Source organism: Dendrobates tinctorius, unplaced genomic scaffold (genome assembly GCF_039654945.1).
Source record: "Dendrobates tinctorius isolate UK_male_01 unplaced genomic scaffold, ASM3965494v1 ptg000087l, whole genome shotgun sequence".
In the NCBI taxonomy this organism is placed as follows: domain Eukaryota; kingdom Metazoa; phylum Chordata; class Amphibia; order Anura; family Dendrobatidae; genus Dendrobates; species Dendrobates tinctorius.
Window position 1 is genome coordinate 7,664,947 of NW_027361755.1, and position 14,534 is coordinate 7,679,480.

The 14,534-nt window shown below is 44.0% G+C and overlaps 1 protein-coding gene across 11 annotated transcripts in view; it reads right to left on the bottom strand.

Annotated features, from left to right (window-relative positions):
- The window catches only part of TIAM2 (TIAM Rac1 associated GEF 2), a 769,295-nt gene that overhangs the window by 110,545 nt on the left and 644,216 nt on the right, over positions 1-14,534 (bottom strand). The gene's annotated exons all lie outside the window — the stretch shown is intronic.

Sequence of the window (14,534 nt, forward strand, 5' to 3'; positions counted from 1 at the left end):
TGCTATATTAACCCATTCTCCACCGCTACAAGGCAATGGGAATAGAGAGGATAAGTGCCAGAATTGGCACATCTTATAGATGCGCCATTTCTGGGGTGTCTGGGGGCAGATATTTGTAGCCATGGGGGGGGGCAAAAACAATGGTCTCTCTCATGGCTATTAAAATCTGCCCTCACTCACCTGCTTTACCTCTCTGGTTGACAAATTACAGCGGGAGCCCACGCATTTTTTTTTATAATGAATTAACCCCTTAAATTAACACCTACACCACCCAAATTTTGCACACAAACCTTCATCTAATTATTAGTCAGGGACATATAAAAAAAAACATGAAATGAAATGGTTTACTGTATGTAAACCATGTTTCATTTCATGTCGGGTTGGGGAATGATTTGACAGAAGCTGGCAATTGAATTAGCGGCTATTCTGCTATGAAGAACTCTGTGAAATATAAATATATAAATACATATGTGTCTCAATGACATGTATATATATATCTATTTATATATATATATATATATAGAGAGAGAGAGAGATAGATATATAGATATATAGATATGTATTCTATGTGTATATATCTATTCTTTCGTTTCTTCATTAAACCTGTCAGTGTGAGTTTACTGTATAGCGCACTGAATTGCCGGCTTTTCTAAAAGACACCGGGTGCGTATTTCTCGCAAGTCACACGTGTGGTCCGTGTGTAATGCGTATTTTAAGCGCACCCATAGACTTGCATTGGCGTACTACGGTCGTAATACGCTGACAATCGCAGCATGCTGCGATTGGCACGGACTGTAGAAAATACGAGAGAAAAATACTGCTGATGGGAGCTACCCCATAGAGAATCATTGGTCCATGTGCAATGCATTGTTTTATCGCCTCTCACTCATCCGTATTCCTCTCTAGTGTGATGCCGGCCTTAAAAGGGAGAGATGAGATGGGTTGGGTCGTGCCTGAGTAATGTACTGTAGATGCGACTGGACAGCTGATCTGAGTTGCCGATAACGAAAGAATTGGGATGTAGGGACATTATATTTAAGTTGGATTTGTTCAAAAGACATTAAGATATTACCTTCGTATAAGTATTTAATCGAGGAAACATTATGTGAGATCCAAAAGCCAGCGGACGAGTGGTTCAACAGCACCAGGAAATAGTTATTGTTCCACAATGGCAATGGCATTTCAGCTATAGTGCCCTCAAAGTGGATCACTTCTTTGACCTGTCTTCAGACCGACCTCACCAAACGAAGTAGAGGCAACAATCTAGGGGCATTAAGTTTATCTGTTTCAAGAAAACCTAATGGACAGGCAGCCAATCTCAGCAGCATGAACAAGATGATTTTCCGAGTTGGGCAAATAATTATCCGGCATCCACTTACTTAAAGCTTTAATCTGTCCTGCTAGATAATACAAATAAAAATGCCGCTCCCTCCATCAAGTTTTGTAAATTTGTTGAAAAAAAAAAAAGAAATTTCTGCTAAACTTTTACTTCCTCTAACATCCTAACAAAATAAAATGACGTTTGAAAAATGATGCAGAAGTAAAGTAGACATATGGGAAATGCTATTTATTAATTATATTGTGCAACATGACTAACTGGTTTAAGGATATAAAGATTGAAATTTTGAAAATTGTGAATTTTCTTCTCAAATTTCCAATATATTCACAAGTAAAGGCAAGTCATATTGAACAAATTTTACCACTAGCATCAAGCATAATGTGTCACGAAAAACCAATCTCAGAATCAGTAGGATATGTTGAAACGTTCCAGAGTTATTACCACATAAATTGACAAGTTTCTCAAATTTGACCTGGTCATTAAGGTCAAAAATATTTCTGTCACAAAGGGGTTAGAAATGATGGGTAGATGTAAGCACAAATGCAATGATATCACAGAGAATGCACTCATGGTAAAAAATACATATAAAAAAAATCATCATGCATGTCTATTGAATTGTGGACCAGCAGAAGGCCCGTGCATCACCATGCAGAAGGAGCAGCAATAAATATCCAAAATGACTTAGCATTTAATACCTTCCAGATAGAAGAAAAATGGACCAAATCAACAATAGTCAAGAGCCATAAAGTGAACAGATGCTCTATGTACTTCCTTTAGATGATGTGTAAAGTTATGGCCATAACCTTGGACATTAACTAAGATAAGCACATCTAGCTACTGGTCCATGGCTCATTAGGACATACATGATATATACCGGGTGAGTCATAAAGGACGGATGTATTTGAAGTGGCTATAACTCACCACCAGGTGGAGGTAGAGATGTGCGGGAGGCGGGGTTATGTTTGTGAGGTGAAAGCATTGTTTTTATTTTAGTTTCAGTTTAAGCTATGGTGCCGTGGACGATAGAACATCGCGTTTTTGCGTACGACAGTTTTGTCAAGAATAATGAGTGTATCACAGCCGTTCAGCGTGAGTTTCGGCGTCATTTCAATATTCACAGAAATCAAGCTGTTCCCGCTCGTAACACTATCCTACGTTGGGTTGAAGCACTCCGTACACGAGGTACACTAATGAACAAACGACCACCGGGGGCTCCACGAACGGCACGTACCCCTGAAAATGTGGAACGCGTCAGGCAAGCCATGCTGCGTAGTCCGAGTCGATCTGCTCGGAAACATTCTTTAGAACTTGCCCTCAGTAATCGTACAGTAAGGCGTATTTTGCATTTAGACCTGCATTTCCACCCCTATAAATTGGCCATTGTGCAACAGTTGGAGCGCGGGGATTACGCAGCGCGACTGAAGTTCGCACATGAGATGGAAGCAATTATTGAGCAAAACGACAACCTTATTTTATTCATGAGTGATGAAGCTCATTTCCATGTCAATGGCATGGTTAATCAGCAGAACTGCCGTTATTGGGCCTATGAAAATCCGAAAGAATTACATGAACGACCGCTGCACAGCCCTAAGGTAACGGTGTGGTGCGCTATGGGCAAATATGGCGTGATCGGTCCGTACTTATGGCATAATGGCAATACTGTTACCGTGAACTCACAACGTTATATCGCCATGATAAATAACTTCTTTGTTCCTGAGTTACGACGGCAACATATCCCCATCTCTAGTGTGTGGTTTCAACAAGATGGGGCAACGGCCCACACAGCCGGAGCAACAATGAACGTTCTTCGCCCTCTCTTCCCTGGTCGCATCATTTCCAGGTTTGGCGATATTAATTGGCCTCCTAGGTCCCCAGACCTGTCCATGTGCGATTATTACTTATGGGGTCACCTCAAATCACGTGTATACAAGCTTAAGCCTCGATCATTACAAGAACTGAAGGAAGCTATTCGAGTGGAAGTTGCCCAAATCGACAGAGTTGTGTTGGAACGTGTTGATGCCAACTTCCAAGAACGCCTTTGGAAATGCATCACTGATAATGGCCACCACATGGCAGATGTTGTTTTCCACACTTGAATTTGTCAAATATTTGTCAGTATACGTAACCAAATCTGTGAATACATTTATATTTAATAAATATTTAACGATTTTATGATTAGTTTAAAAACGTCCGTCCTTTATGACTCACCCGGTATATACAGTGGGGAAAATAAGTATTTGATACACTGCCGATTTTGCAAGTTTTCCCCCTGTAATTTTTATCATAGGTACACTTATATTGTGAGAAACAGAATCTAAAAATAAAAAACAGAAAATCACATTGTATGATTTTTAAATAATTAAATTGCATGAAATAAGTATTTGATCACCAACCAGCAAGAATCCTGGCTCTCATAGACCTGTTAGGTTTTCTTTAAGAAGCCCTCCTACTCTGCACTCGTTACCTGTATTAATTGTACTGGTTTGAACTTGTTACCTGTATAAAAAAACATGTCCATACACAATCACAATACAAACTCTCAACCATGGTCAAGACCAAATAGCTGTCCAAGGACACCAGGCTCAAAATTGTCAACCTGCACAAGGAAGGGATGGGCCATAGGACAATAGGCAAGCAGCTTGGTGAGAAGGCAACAAATGTTGGCACAATTATTTGAAAATGGAAGTAACACAAGATGATTGTCAATCTTTCTCTTCAAGATCTTGCCTTGTGGGGTAAGGCCAATTCTTAGAAAGGTAAGGAATCAGCTCAAAACTACACAGGAGGACCTAAATAGAACTGGGACCGCAGTCTCAAACATTACAGTTAGTAACACACAATGCCATCATGGATTAAAATCCTGCAAGGCACACAGGGTCCCCCTGCTCATGCCAGTACATGTCCATGCCTGTTTGAAGTTCCCAGTTACCATCTGGTGATCCAGAGAAGGCATGGGACAAAGTCATGTGGTCAGATAAGACCAAAATAGAACTTTTTGATATCAGCTCCACTCGCTGTGTTTGGAGGAAAAAGGATGAGTACAACCCCCAAAACATCGTCCCAACCATGAAGCAGGGTGAGAGAAACATCATACTTTAGGGATGCTTTTCTGCAAGGAGACAGTACGACTGCACCATATTGAAGGGAGGATTTTGGGGTCATATATTGCGAGATTTTGGCCAACAACCTCTTTCCCTCAGTAAGAGCATTGAAGATGGGTCGCGACTGAGTCTTCCAGCATGTTAGTGACCTGAAACACACAGCCAGGGCAACTAAGGAGTGGCTCCGTAAGAAGCATTTCAATGGTCTTGGAGTGGCCTAGCCATTCTCCAGACCTGAACCCAACAGAAAATGTTTGGAGGGAGCTGAAACTCAATGTTGCCGTGCAACAGCCCCAAAACCTGAAAGATCTGGAGAAAATCTGTATGGAGGAGTGGGTCAAAATCCCTGCTGCAGTGTGTGTGCAAACTTGGTGTAACTGCAATCAAAAGGTTTATGTATCAAAGATTTAGTTCTGTTTTTGTATTGTATAAAATACTTTTTTCATGCAATAAAATGCAAATTAATTATGTTAAAATCAAACAATGTGATTGTTTTAGATTTTTAGATTCTGACTCACAGTTGATGTGTACTTATGATTAAAATTAGAGGCGATCTCTCCATTCTTTGTAGGTGAGAAAACTTGTAAAATTGGCAGTGTATCAAATACTTATTTTCCCCACTGTGTATTTACTTTTTTGGGGGTGGCATGGGAGAGATGTATCTTTTACCATGTGCACGTTCTCTGTGACATCATTACAATAGAGCTTATAGCTTCCCATGATGTTTAAGGGACATGTTTTGTGCGTCTTGCGTAAAGGGCCTGTCACACTAAGAGATATCGCTAGCAATATCGCTATAACTAGTGACGTTATAGCGATATTGCTAGCGATATCGCTATGCCTGATACTTACCTACGACCGGCTCCCCCGCTGCTTATCGCTGATCGCGCGAGAACAGGCTGGACTGTTTCTCGTCATCAGCTTCCTGCGGCGCTTCCTGCTGTGACGACGCGCGACGCGTGGAGCAGGGCGGGAGGACGCAGGATCGCCTGGTGTGACAGGTAAGTAGCGACCCCCGACCCCTGCGATGTCGCTGGTGAGATCTGCCTGTGTGGCAGCTCACTAGCAACCACTTAGCGATGTACCAGCGATCCTGACCGCGTCATATCGCTGGTCAGGATCGCTGGTACATCGCTAAGTGTGACAGTACCTTTATTGTTTGGTGTAACACACATGTTTGAGAGAGGATTTATAGGGATTAACAGGGGATTATAGATGAAGTCAAGGTATGTTTTTTCTATGTTAGACAGATGTGTTTTACCTGATCTGGAATTAATACAATCACATGTGGAACATACAAGTTCCATGCAGATGTGGGCTTTGATTGGAACCCAAGCATTGTAAGGAACAAGGACTAAATTCCGCAGGTATGAACCCAGCCTATCCAAAACAGGCGAGTTAAATAAATGGAAGTAGGATATGTCTGTTTTTATATTGTACAATAAGTTCTGCATAAGGTACTTTTTTCAATGTAACACAGATGGACTGCATAATTCCCAACTGGAAATTTGTTTTATATTAATTATACAACTGATCTGCTTTGGCCAGGCTGGGGTCACAACTGCAGAATTTATGACTGATGTCAGCGCAAGCAGAATGGCCCCTTTAATTATTATGGGGTTGGTCAGGGTTTCGGTAAGTATGGTTTAAGAACAGAAAAAAAATAAGTTTTGCATGATGAACTTTTTACTTTTCAAAACCTGACAGCCATTCTGTCTTTCTGCCGCCCAGATAATGTCTTTTGGTACATAAAACTGTGTTTTCTATTTATTTACATACCAAGTCTAGTTATTGTTCCTAGAAATGTATAAAAAACAACTTTAATGTACACAGTGAGAAAAACTACAAAAAAGTGCACGATAGTACACTACATGTTTGATGGAAGTTTGGTGAAAATAAACCCATCATATACTATAAAATATTCATATTTAATGCAAGTCCATCATAATTTGTAATATATTCAAATAATGTATTACACAAAAACACCATATTAGCCCAGAGCCAAGCATACATTTTGCAACTTTTTAAATCTAGGTCTGTATACTTAACATTATCTCGTTATTCTACAACGCCGGCACGACAAAGTTATGCTGACACTACACAGCATTACGTCAGAATGGAACAATAGCAAACCCATATCTCTTACCGTACCGAAAAATAGCAATCCGAATCCTCTGAAAAGCTGAGACATGAGGCAAGGTCTTTGAGAGTGTTCTTCAATGCAAGCTTCACTGCTAAAATAGCCAATTGTAAAGGAAGGATTTTTTCTTCCATTTTGTGCGAAGAATATATGTCCAATGTATGCTTTGGATTCCGCTTCTCATAGATAAGATATTTCCTATGTATTCTTCCCCAGTGCTTATCCAGATTAGGCTGGGACAGAGCGTGTAAGGAAGTGGCCCTGCACAAACCTTCTATTGTGCGCTCTAAGCAAAGCAGGATTACTTAGGATTACTTGCTTGATGTTGACCATATGGCAATTTAAAATTATTGTAGACATGCTGTGCGTCATCACCTTTAACATGTTCAAGCAACTTAGTCAGATATACTGCAAAGAGTTGGTATATATATTTAGGGAAGATTCCGCTGGTCTCTAAAATAGCTTCCAAGGCTGACATACAGTGGCTTGCAAAAGTATTCACCCCCTTTACTTTTTACCCATTTTGTTACTTTAAAACTTGTGTTTAAATATTTTTGTAATCAGATGTGTGATGCATCAGCACTAAATGGTCTAAGTGAAGTAAGAAAAATATGGGATCAAATAATTAAAATTGAGCATGTGCATATGTATTCGCCCCTTTTGCTACGATGCCCCTAAAAATTTCTGTGGCGAACAATTACGTTCATAAGTCACATGCTTAGTAACAGGAAATCATCTGTGTGTAATCTAAATGTCACATGGTCTGTCAGTGTACAAGGGAAGTGGCCCAAAGTGTACATACAGTATTTATATAGAGAGGTGTATAGTGCATGTTTTGTGTATATACACATCTTTATATAATTCCCCCACATGAATTAAGCCCCTCCTTCAGCTTGCTGCTTTCCTGCCATGTGCTGGTAAAACAGGTTTAATCAATCAAGATTGAGGGGATGTATCTTAGGCCGGGTTCACATTAGCATTTGAGTCTGCAGCGTGGTGCTGCAGACTTCTTTCCTTAAGCTCCACCTACTTCCGCATGCGACCTGCGTACCTATCTTTAACATTGTGTACGCAGGGACATGCGTTGTATGTGGATGCGTCTGCTTGCGTCGTTTTGACGTGCCCGCTGAACGCAAGAATATGCAAAATGTTGCGTTCAGAGGGCACTCCAAAATTACGCACGGGGACGCATCCGCATACAACGCATGTCCCTGCGTACACAATGTTAAAGATAGGTATGCAGGATGCATGCGGAAGTAGGTGGAGCTTAAGGAAAGAAGTCCGCAGCACCACGATGCGGACTCAAACGCTAATGTGAACCTGGCCTTAGTAGGCAATATACTGGTCACATCATCCCCCACACCTGGGGCTGGACACACCTCTTTCTAGCTGGACATATCTATAGACATGTGCTTTTTTCTCTTCTCTCCTGGGACGATGATGGACACACATGGCCGAGTATAATCTGTTACTTACTAGACCTTAGGAATAGTGAGCTATAGGTGGGAGGGCTGATATTGCATGTGTGATTTGGGTAACTCAGGAAGTTCCTGTATATAAAAAAAAACAGGAACGTTCCAGCTAGTAAAAATGCTTACTTTATTTCAGAATTAAAAATTTCAGTAAATCGGCTTTCTCCTCACAAGCAAATGGATGTGCTGTGGGGGGCACTAAAGCATCAGCTACGCGTTTCGATCCTGAACGGATCTTTTTCATAGCTGAAAATTAATCACATGACGCAAACCTTATACTCATCAAGGACCAATGAAAATTACAACTTCTGTCACATGTTTTAGCTGAAGGTCCTGTGCGCATTTCTCTACATAATGCAGGTTTGCGTTATGCTTACAGATTAAAACAAATTTACAAACCGTAATATAAACATTAAAAATATAGAAAATAACCTTTAATAATGATACATAATATCGGTCTTTTTATTTAAGCCGTTCAGATACCTAGACTCCAAACAAAAAATCCAAAACGCCTACCTCGTGAGAAGGAGTGTTTTTCCATCCCCTCCACGTTTGGAATTTCTGACGCATTCAATTCCCGCAACTGACATAGTTTCTAAATTGCCATTATGTTGCGTCAAAAAATGTTTAGAGACCATAGCTATATTGTGTGTATTTATGCTATTGTTTTCTATGGCTCTAAACAAATGTAATTTTCATTGGTCCTTGACGAGTATAAGGTTTGCGTCATGAGATTAATTTTCAGCTGTGAAAAAGATCCGTTCAGGATCGAAACGCGTAGCTGATGCTTTAGTGCCCCACAGCACATACATTTGCTTGTGAGGAGAAAGCCCATTAACTGAAATTTTTAATTCTGAAATAAAGTAAGCATTTTTACCAGCTGGAACGTTCCTGTCTACAATCAACATTCGTTGGGTCCAGACGAAGCTCCGTGCTCCGGCTGTGGTTGGTGAGCTGGCTAGGGCTTCTCATAGCCCATTTTTTTTATATTTGTGCTAGTTACTGTATATACTCGTGTATAAGCCGAGTTTTTCAGCACTTTTTTTGTGCTGAAAATGCCCCCCCCCCCCCCCCGGCTTATACACGAGTCAATTGTCCCAGAAAGACGGCGGGGGGTATGGGAGCGGCGGGTCGCAGAGGCAGGAGCTGGCAGCTGTGGCTAAAGCCTGTACCGCTGCTGTAATAGTGCACAGTGCCAGATGCAGCCGCCAGCTTCCAGCACATATCATACTCACCCACCTGCGCACCCTCGCTGGCACTGTATCTCGTTCGTTCTGGCGCCAGCAGCTTTTCTGACTGAGCGATCACGTGGCCCAGCTCATTAAGGTAATGAATATGCATGTCTCCCCACTCCCATAGGCGTAGAGTGCATAGTCATTACCTTAATGGGTGGGGCCACGTGATCACTCGGCAGGGGTAGAGCTGCTGGTGCCAGCACGAGATGCAGTACTAGCAAGGGAGCGCAGGCAGGTGAATAGTTTTTTTGTTGTTGCAGGAATCATGCATACAAGGTTGGGGGATAAGGAGCTATACATACCAGGAGATGGATGGGGGAGCCATGCATACCAGGACAGGGATGGGGGGAGCCATGCATACCCAGCTTATACTAGAGTCAATAAGTTTACCCAGTTTTTCGTGCCAAATTAGGTGCCTTGGCTTATACTTGAGTATATACAGTAATTGTGGGTTTTTACTGTGTGATGTTGTGATATTACTGTATTAGCGCGGAAGTATCCGTATATGTGTATGTATGTAAAGGGTATGCTATATTCATGCTATTCTCCTTCGTTACTTTCTTGTCTTGATACCGTATGTTATAAGTATATATATTCTTATATAATGGTATCTTTTAATACTACTATGTGTATCACAGTTTTGCTAAATGTATATTTAACATTATATACCTTTGTGCTGCTATGTTTAGGGTAAGTGCAGTTACAAGGTTGGTCACTAGATGACTAGATGGAGGCATTTTAGCATACAGAATTTTCAGCTTGAATGTAGCATAGGAAATAGTTAACTATAGGAGGGGCTGCTGTGCATTAAGTGCACATGGGGAGATAGGGGGAGAAGTGCCTGGGCGCCCGAATAGTACACAAGGGTTATCGGCCAAGGACGCCGCAGCAGTCACGTAACTTTAAGGAAGTAGTGAAGCCTAGCCATTCAGGGTCCTTAGGGCAGAAGAACAGTATTAAGCAACAGTGTTGCAGCAGTTTGGAGTAGAAGGAAGAAAGCGGTCTGGGAAGAGTAGTAGGTGCAGATTGTCCAATATGTGGCAGGTTATTGCATGGGCTGATGCCTACCGATACCAGTGTCCTCGGCCATGACTACAGCCCTGGCCGTCCCTCACGTGTACGTGTGTGTGTGTGTATGCAATAGACTGTAGACTAGTGTGTAATAAATATCCTTTATTGATACACTGTTTTGTCTCAGCTAGTATCTAATATAAGGAAAAGATAGTGTTAAGGCATTACTAAGTGGATATTAATTATTGATAGTCGTGATTAACATTAATAGTTAATATTGGACCTCAATAGAGGTGCATGGAGAGTTCCCATTTAATAAGCATTTTGGTATTTTTGGAGGGAAACTCGCACTATAACAGTCAGTATACACACACCTTTTCTGAAAGGCCACAGAGGCTGCAACACCATTAACCCCTTTCCGACGACCTATGACGCCAACATAGGCGTCTCCTGGCCAATGCTGCAATATCATCGGCCATGGCTTGAGATCACGATCTGCCCCCCATGACAGATGGGAGCAATCTGCCCCCGCCGTGGTCATCACTTGCGACCCTGTATCTACTAGATATCGAATGGCACGGCCTTCGAACTCTGCCCATATCACTGGACACTTCGCAACTTCTATCACTCCACGTCGTGGGTTCTGGCTCTGAGCGGCGTCCCCCCAGCTCAGAGCCCTATAGTTTTAATGGCCGCCGAGGTGAGTATCTCCCACGCCGTGGGCACTCTCGGGCGAGGTGGCCAGGTTCTCCACATTCATAACGTTCCCGAGGCCACGGGGGCCGACCGCTCCTGGGATTGCAAGGACCCCAGAGCCCCGGGCCTGCGCCAGGCCTTTTACTCGTGGCCTTGGCCCTTCTCTTCACCTCGGCCAGTTCGTCCCTGATGTTCTTCAGCTCGCGTTTCAATTCTTCCACCCATTGGGGCTCTCCAATGGCATTCACGGAGACCTCTGTGCTCCGGACATTCCCCACAGGGATTGTCAGCTCCTGTTCCTGCTCCCGCGCCTGACTCCCCACCTCGGAGAAAGCCATACGCGGGTTTACCCAGACTTGCTCCTGTAATGCCTGCTTAGTCAGAGGGTCTCGGAGTCTGGTCACTAAAAGGTTGCATAGGGTGATGTCGATGGGTCCCACACCTACGCCGTCCTTCGATGGTCGTGTATAATTCCTGAAGGACGTTCATGTACTGGGTGACCATCTCCCCTTCCCCTTGCATATGACTGAACAACCGGTGAGTCTCCTCCAATATCTGTAAGACCCTAACAAAGGTGTTGTGCTGTCCTGGGGGTCTCAACATTACGGAATCCCAGGCCTCCCCGTCCAATGACATAAGGGCTACCTCTGCTTCTAAGTCAGGGGTCATCGGATGCATTCTAAATAGCCCTCGCATCCGTTCCGTCCAGCTCCACAGCATGGCATTGGTGCCGGAGAACCTAGGCAGGTTGTTCAGCATAGCCCCCAAGGATATACTGGACTGGGGGCCACCGGTGCCCCTCGAGTCCATGGCCCCTCCTTGGTCTGCGGCATCTCTGCTCGGAGACTGCATCCTGCCCACTACTCCAAATGTAGTAATCGCAGGTACGTGGGATGCAGTGATGAGACGGGAGATTGGATGAACTTAAGATGTAACTTTTATATATATGTATACCTATAGGGCTATCCTGAATAATCAACAAGCTAACAACAGTTATCCTCGCAGGGATCAAAACAAGAATACACTGGTAACACGAACACGACTAACCCGGTCAAGACCGGTCACTATAGGGGCGCGGTATGGCCGACTACGAGTCCTGGGTATTAACTACAACGTGTCACTTATCCTCTCTGACATCCGGCAGAGTGGTGGACGGTGCTGCTTCAGCCGCTGGGCCCAGCCGACGAGGATCTGGCGGAGACTTTGTGTGTGCCTACGCCCAGGCGAAGCGGGGGCACAGCAGGCGGAGGCGGGATGGCATTGTCCGTGGACCGGAGGGTGTAGGCCGCAGCCACAAGTTGAGGACGGGCAGTGGCATCTGCGGATGGTGACGAACAAGCCTCAGCCGTGGGCTGGAGCTGAGCCGTGGGGGCTGCAGGCAGCAGCGTTCAGGCCGCAGCCCGGTCGGGCTGTGGCGACCGCAAGTGGCAGCGGGCAGGCAGCAGCCGCAGGCTGGAGTGGAGCTGCGGCGGCCACAGGCTGGAGTTGGGCGGTGGTGGAAGCGGGTAGCAGCGGGTAGGCCACAGCCGTGGGCTGGAGTGGAGCGTCAGCAGCCACGGTTGGCAGCGGGCAGGCCGCAGCCGCGGGCTGGAGTCGGGCGGTGGCGGCCGCGAGGAGTGCGGTCGGTGTCTCTCTGCTGGACGGCTCAGTGCCGTCTCTCTCCAGTCACTTCAGTTGCTGCTCTCTTCTTCTCGCTCTGGCACCCTCTAGTCTTCCTGCTTCTCTCCTGCTCAGTCGACTGCCGCCTACTGGCATCCTCAGCCCCTTTTAGACTTGCTTCACCCCCATCCTTTCTAGAACTCTCTCTGGTCCATCCCCTAATTATGTCCCCCGGAAACAGTCCCCCTAGGAACCTTGGTGACAGTCCCCTTGGTTCTGGCCCGGCTACATAGCGGGGACTCCTCCTCCTACATCTGTCTCTTCTCTACTCCATGGACTGAAAGGAAGACTTCTTACCGCTTGTCTGTCACCTCCTCCCCACATATGAGCAGTGACCAATTAATTTTTTGAATGCCCTCAATTTTTTTTTCCTAAAGGGGTTTTCCAGATTCAGAAAACTCACTGTTCCCCGAATGTAAGCTTTTTTTTTTTTAAATATCTTCTTTAGGGCTTAATCATACATCAGTTTTTCACGTACGAGTTCTCTCCTTGTTTTTCACAGACAGCACTCGCACCTAGTATTGTCTGTGAGGAGCTGTTCACATGTCCAATTTTCATCTTCAAGACTATAAACGTGCTGCGCCAATTCTTTGGAATGCACTTCCCAGGTCAATACGATTAGTCCCCAACCCCCACAATTTTAAGCGTGCCCTGAAAACGCATTTATTCAGACTGGCCTATCGCCTCAACATATTAACCTAATCTATCACTGTGTGGCACAGCCAAAAGTATTACCATAACCAGGTTCCCCGCATCATGTTCCCACATGCTTTATGTATCCATTAGCCCTCTGCATCTGTACTGTTACACCCTTAACATTATGGCTGGTCCATACAATCAGGGCAACTGTTACCACCCACCTTTCGTGTCTCCCCTTTTTTCCTCATAGATTGTAAGCTTGCGAGCAGGGCCCTCATTCCTCTTGGCATCTGTTATGATCTATGTGATTATTGTTATGCTGTAATGTATATTGTCTGTACAAGTCCCCTCTGAAATGTAAAGTGCTGCGGAATATGTTAGCGCTATAGAAATAAAATTTATTATTATTTATTATTATTCATTTTTGCTGACTGAGTGGTCTTTCGAAAATCACAGACACACGTCTGGTATTGATCCGAGTGTGTTATAAAAATCAACAATGCAAGTTGTGAAAAAAAAGAAAAATCGGACAGCTCTGAGACGTCATCAGCTGCCAGATGGGAAAAGATAGAGAAACTTATTTTTTACTTTTTTTCTCATTTGAAAGAAACTGTTGAAACTCGGGCCAAAACGTTGAAATTGTGGAAGATCTGATGAAAGTCTGAACAGAATCATTGATGAAACAAGGACTTTTTCTGATATATGAAAAAAAAAAACATCTGAATGAGCTCTAAGGCCTGTTTCACACTTCAGTTTTTTGACGTCAGTCAAAATCCGCCACTTTTTTGGCGGATCCGTTTTTTCCCCCATAGACTTGCATTAGCGGCGGATTTTGACTGATGTTCGTCTGTCAGATCCGTTTTTTGACGGATCCGTGAAAATTTTAGCGTCTCCCGGGCGGAAGAGACAGACGATGCAACGGTTTTTGGCAGCGACGGTCCGCTATTTTATAGTGCGCATGCCCGGCAGATTTCCCCTGCCGAGCATATTAACCCTAAATAGAGTTCTGGAAGCGGCGAAAAAAATCTCTCTCTCTCCGCGGTTCCTTTAAATTTCGCCCACATATCAACTCAAGCGGATCCGTATACAACACGGATCCAGTGATGACCATTTGGCCCACAGTGGCTGCGGATCCGTTTTTAACAGCTCTGGCGGATTTAGCCTTCTGTCAAGAAATGGAAATGTGAAACCGGCCTTACTCGCCCTCCCAAGCTCAGACGTTGATTCTGGTGCCTGTTATTG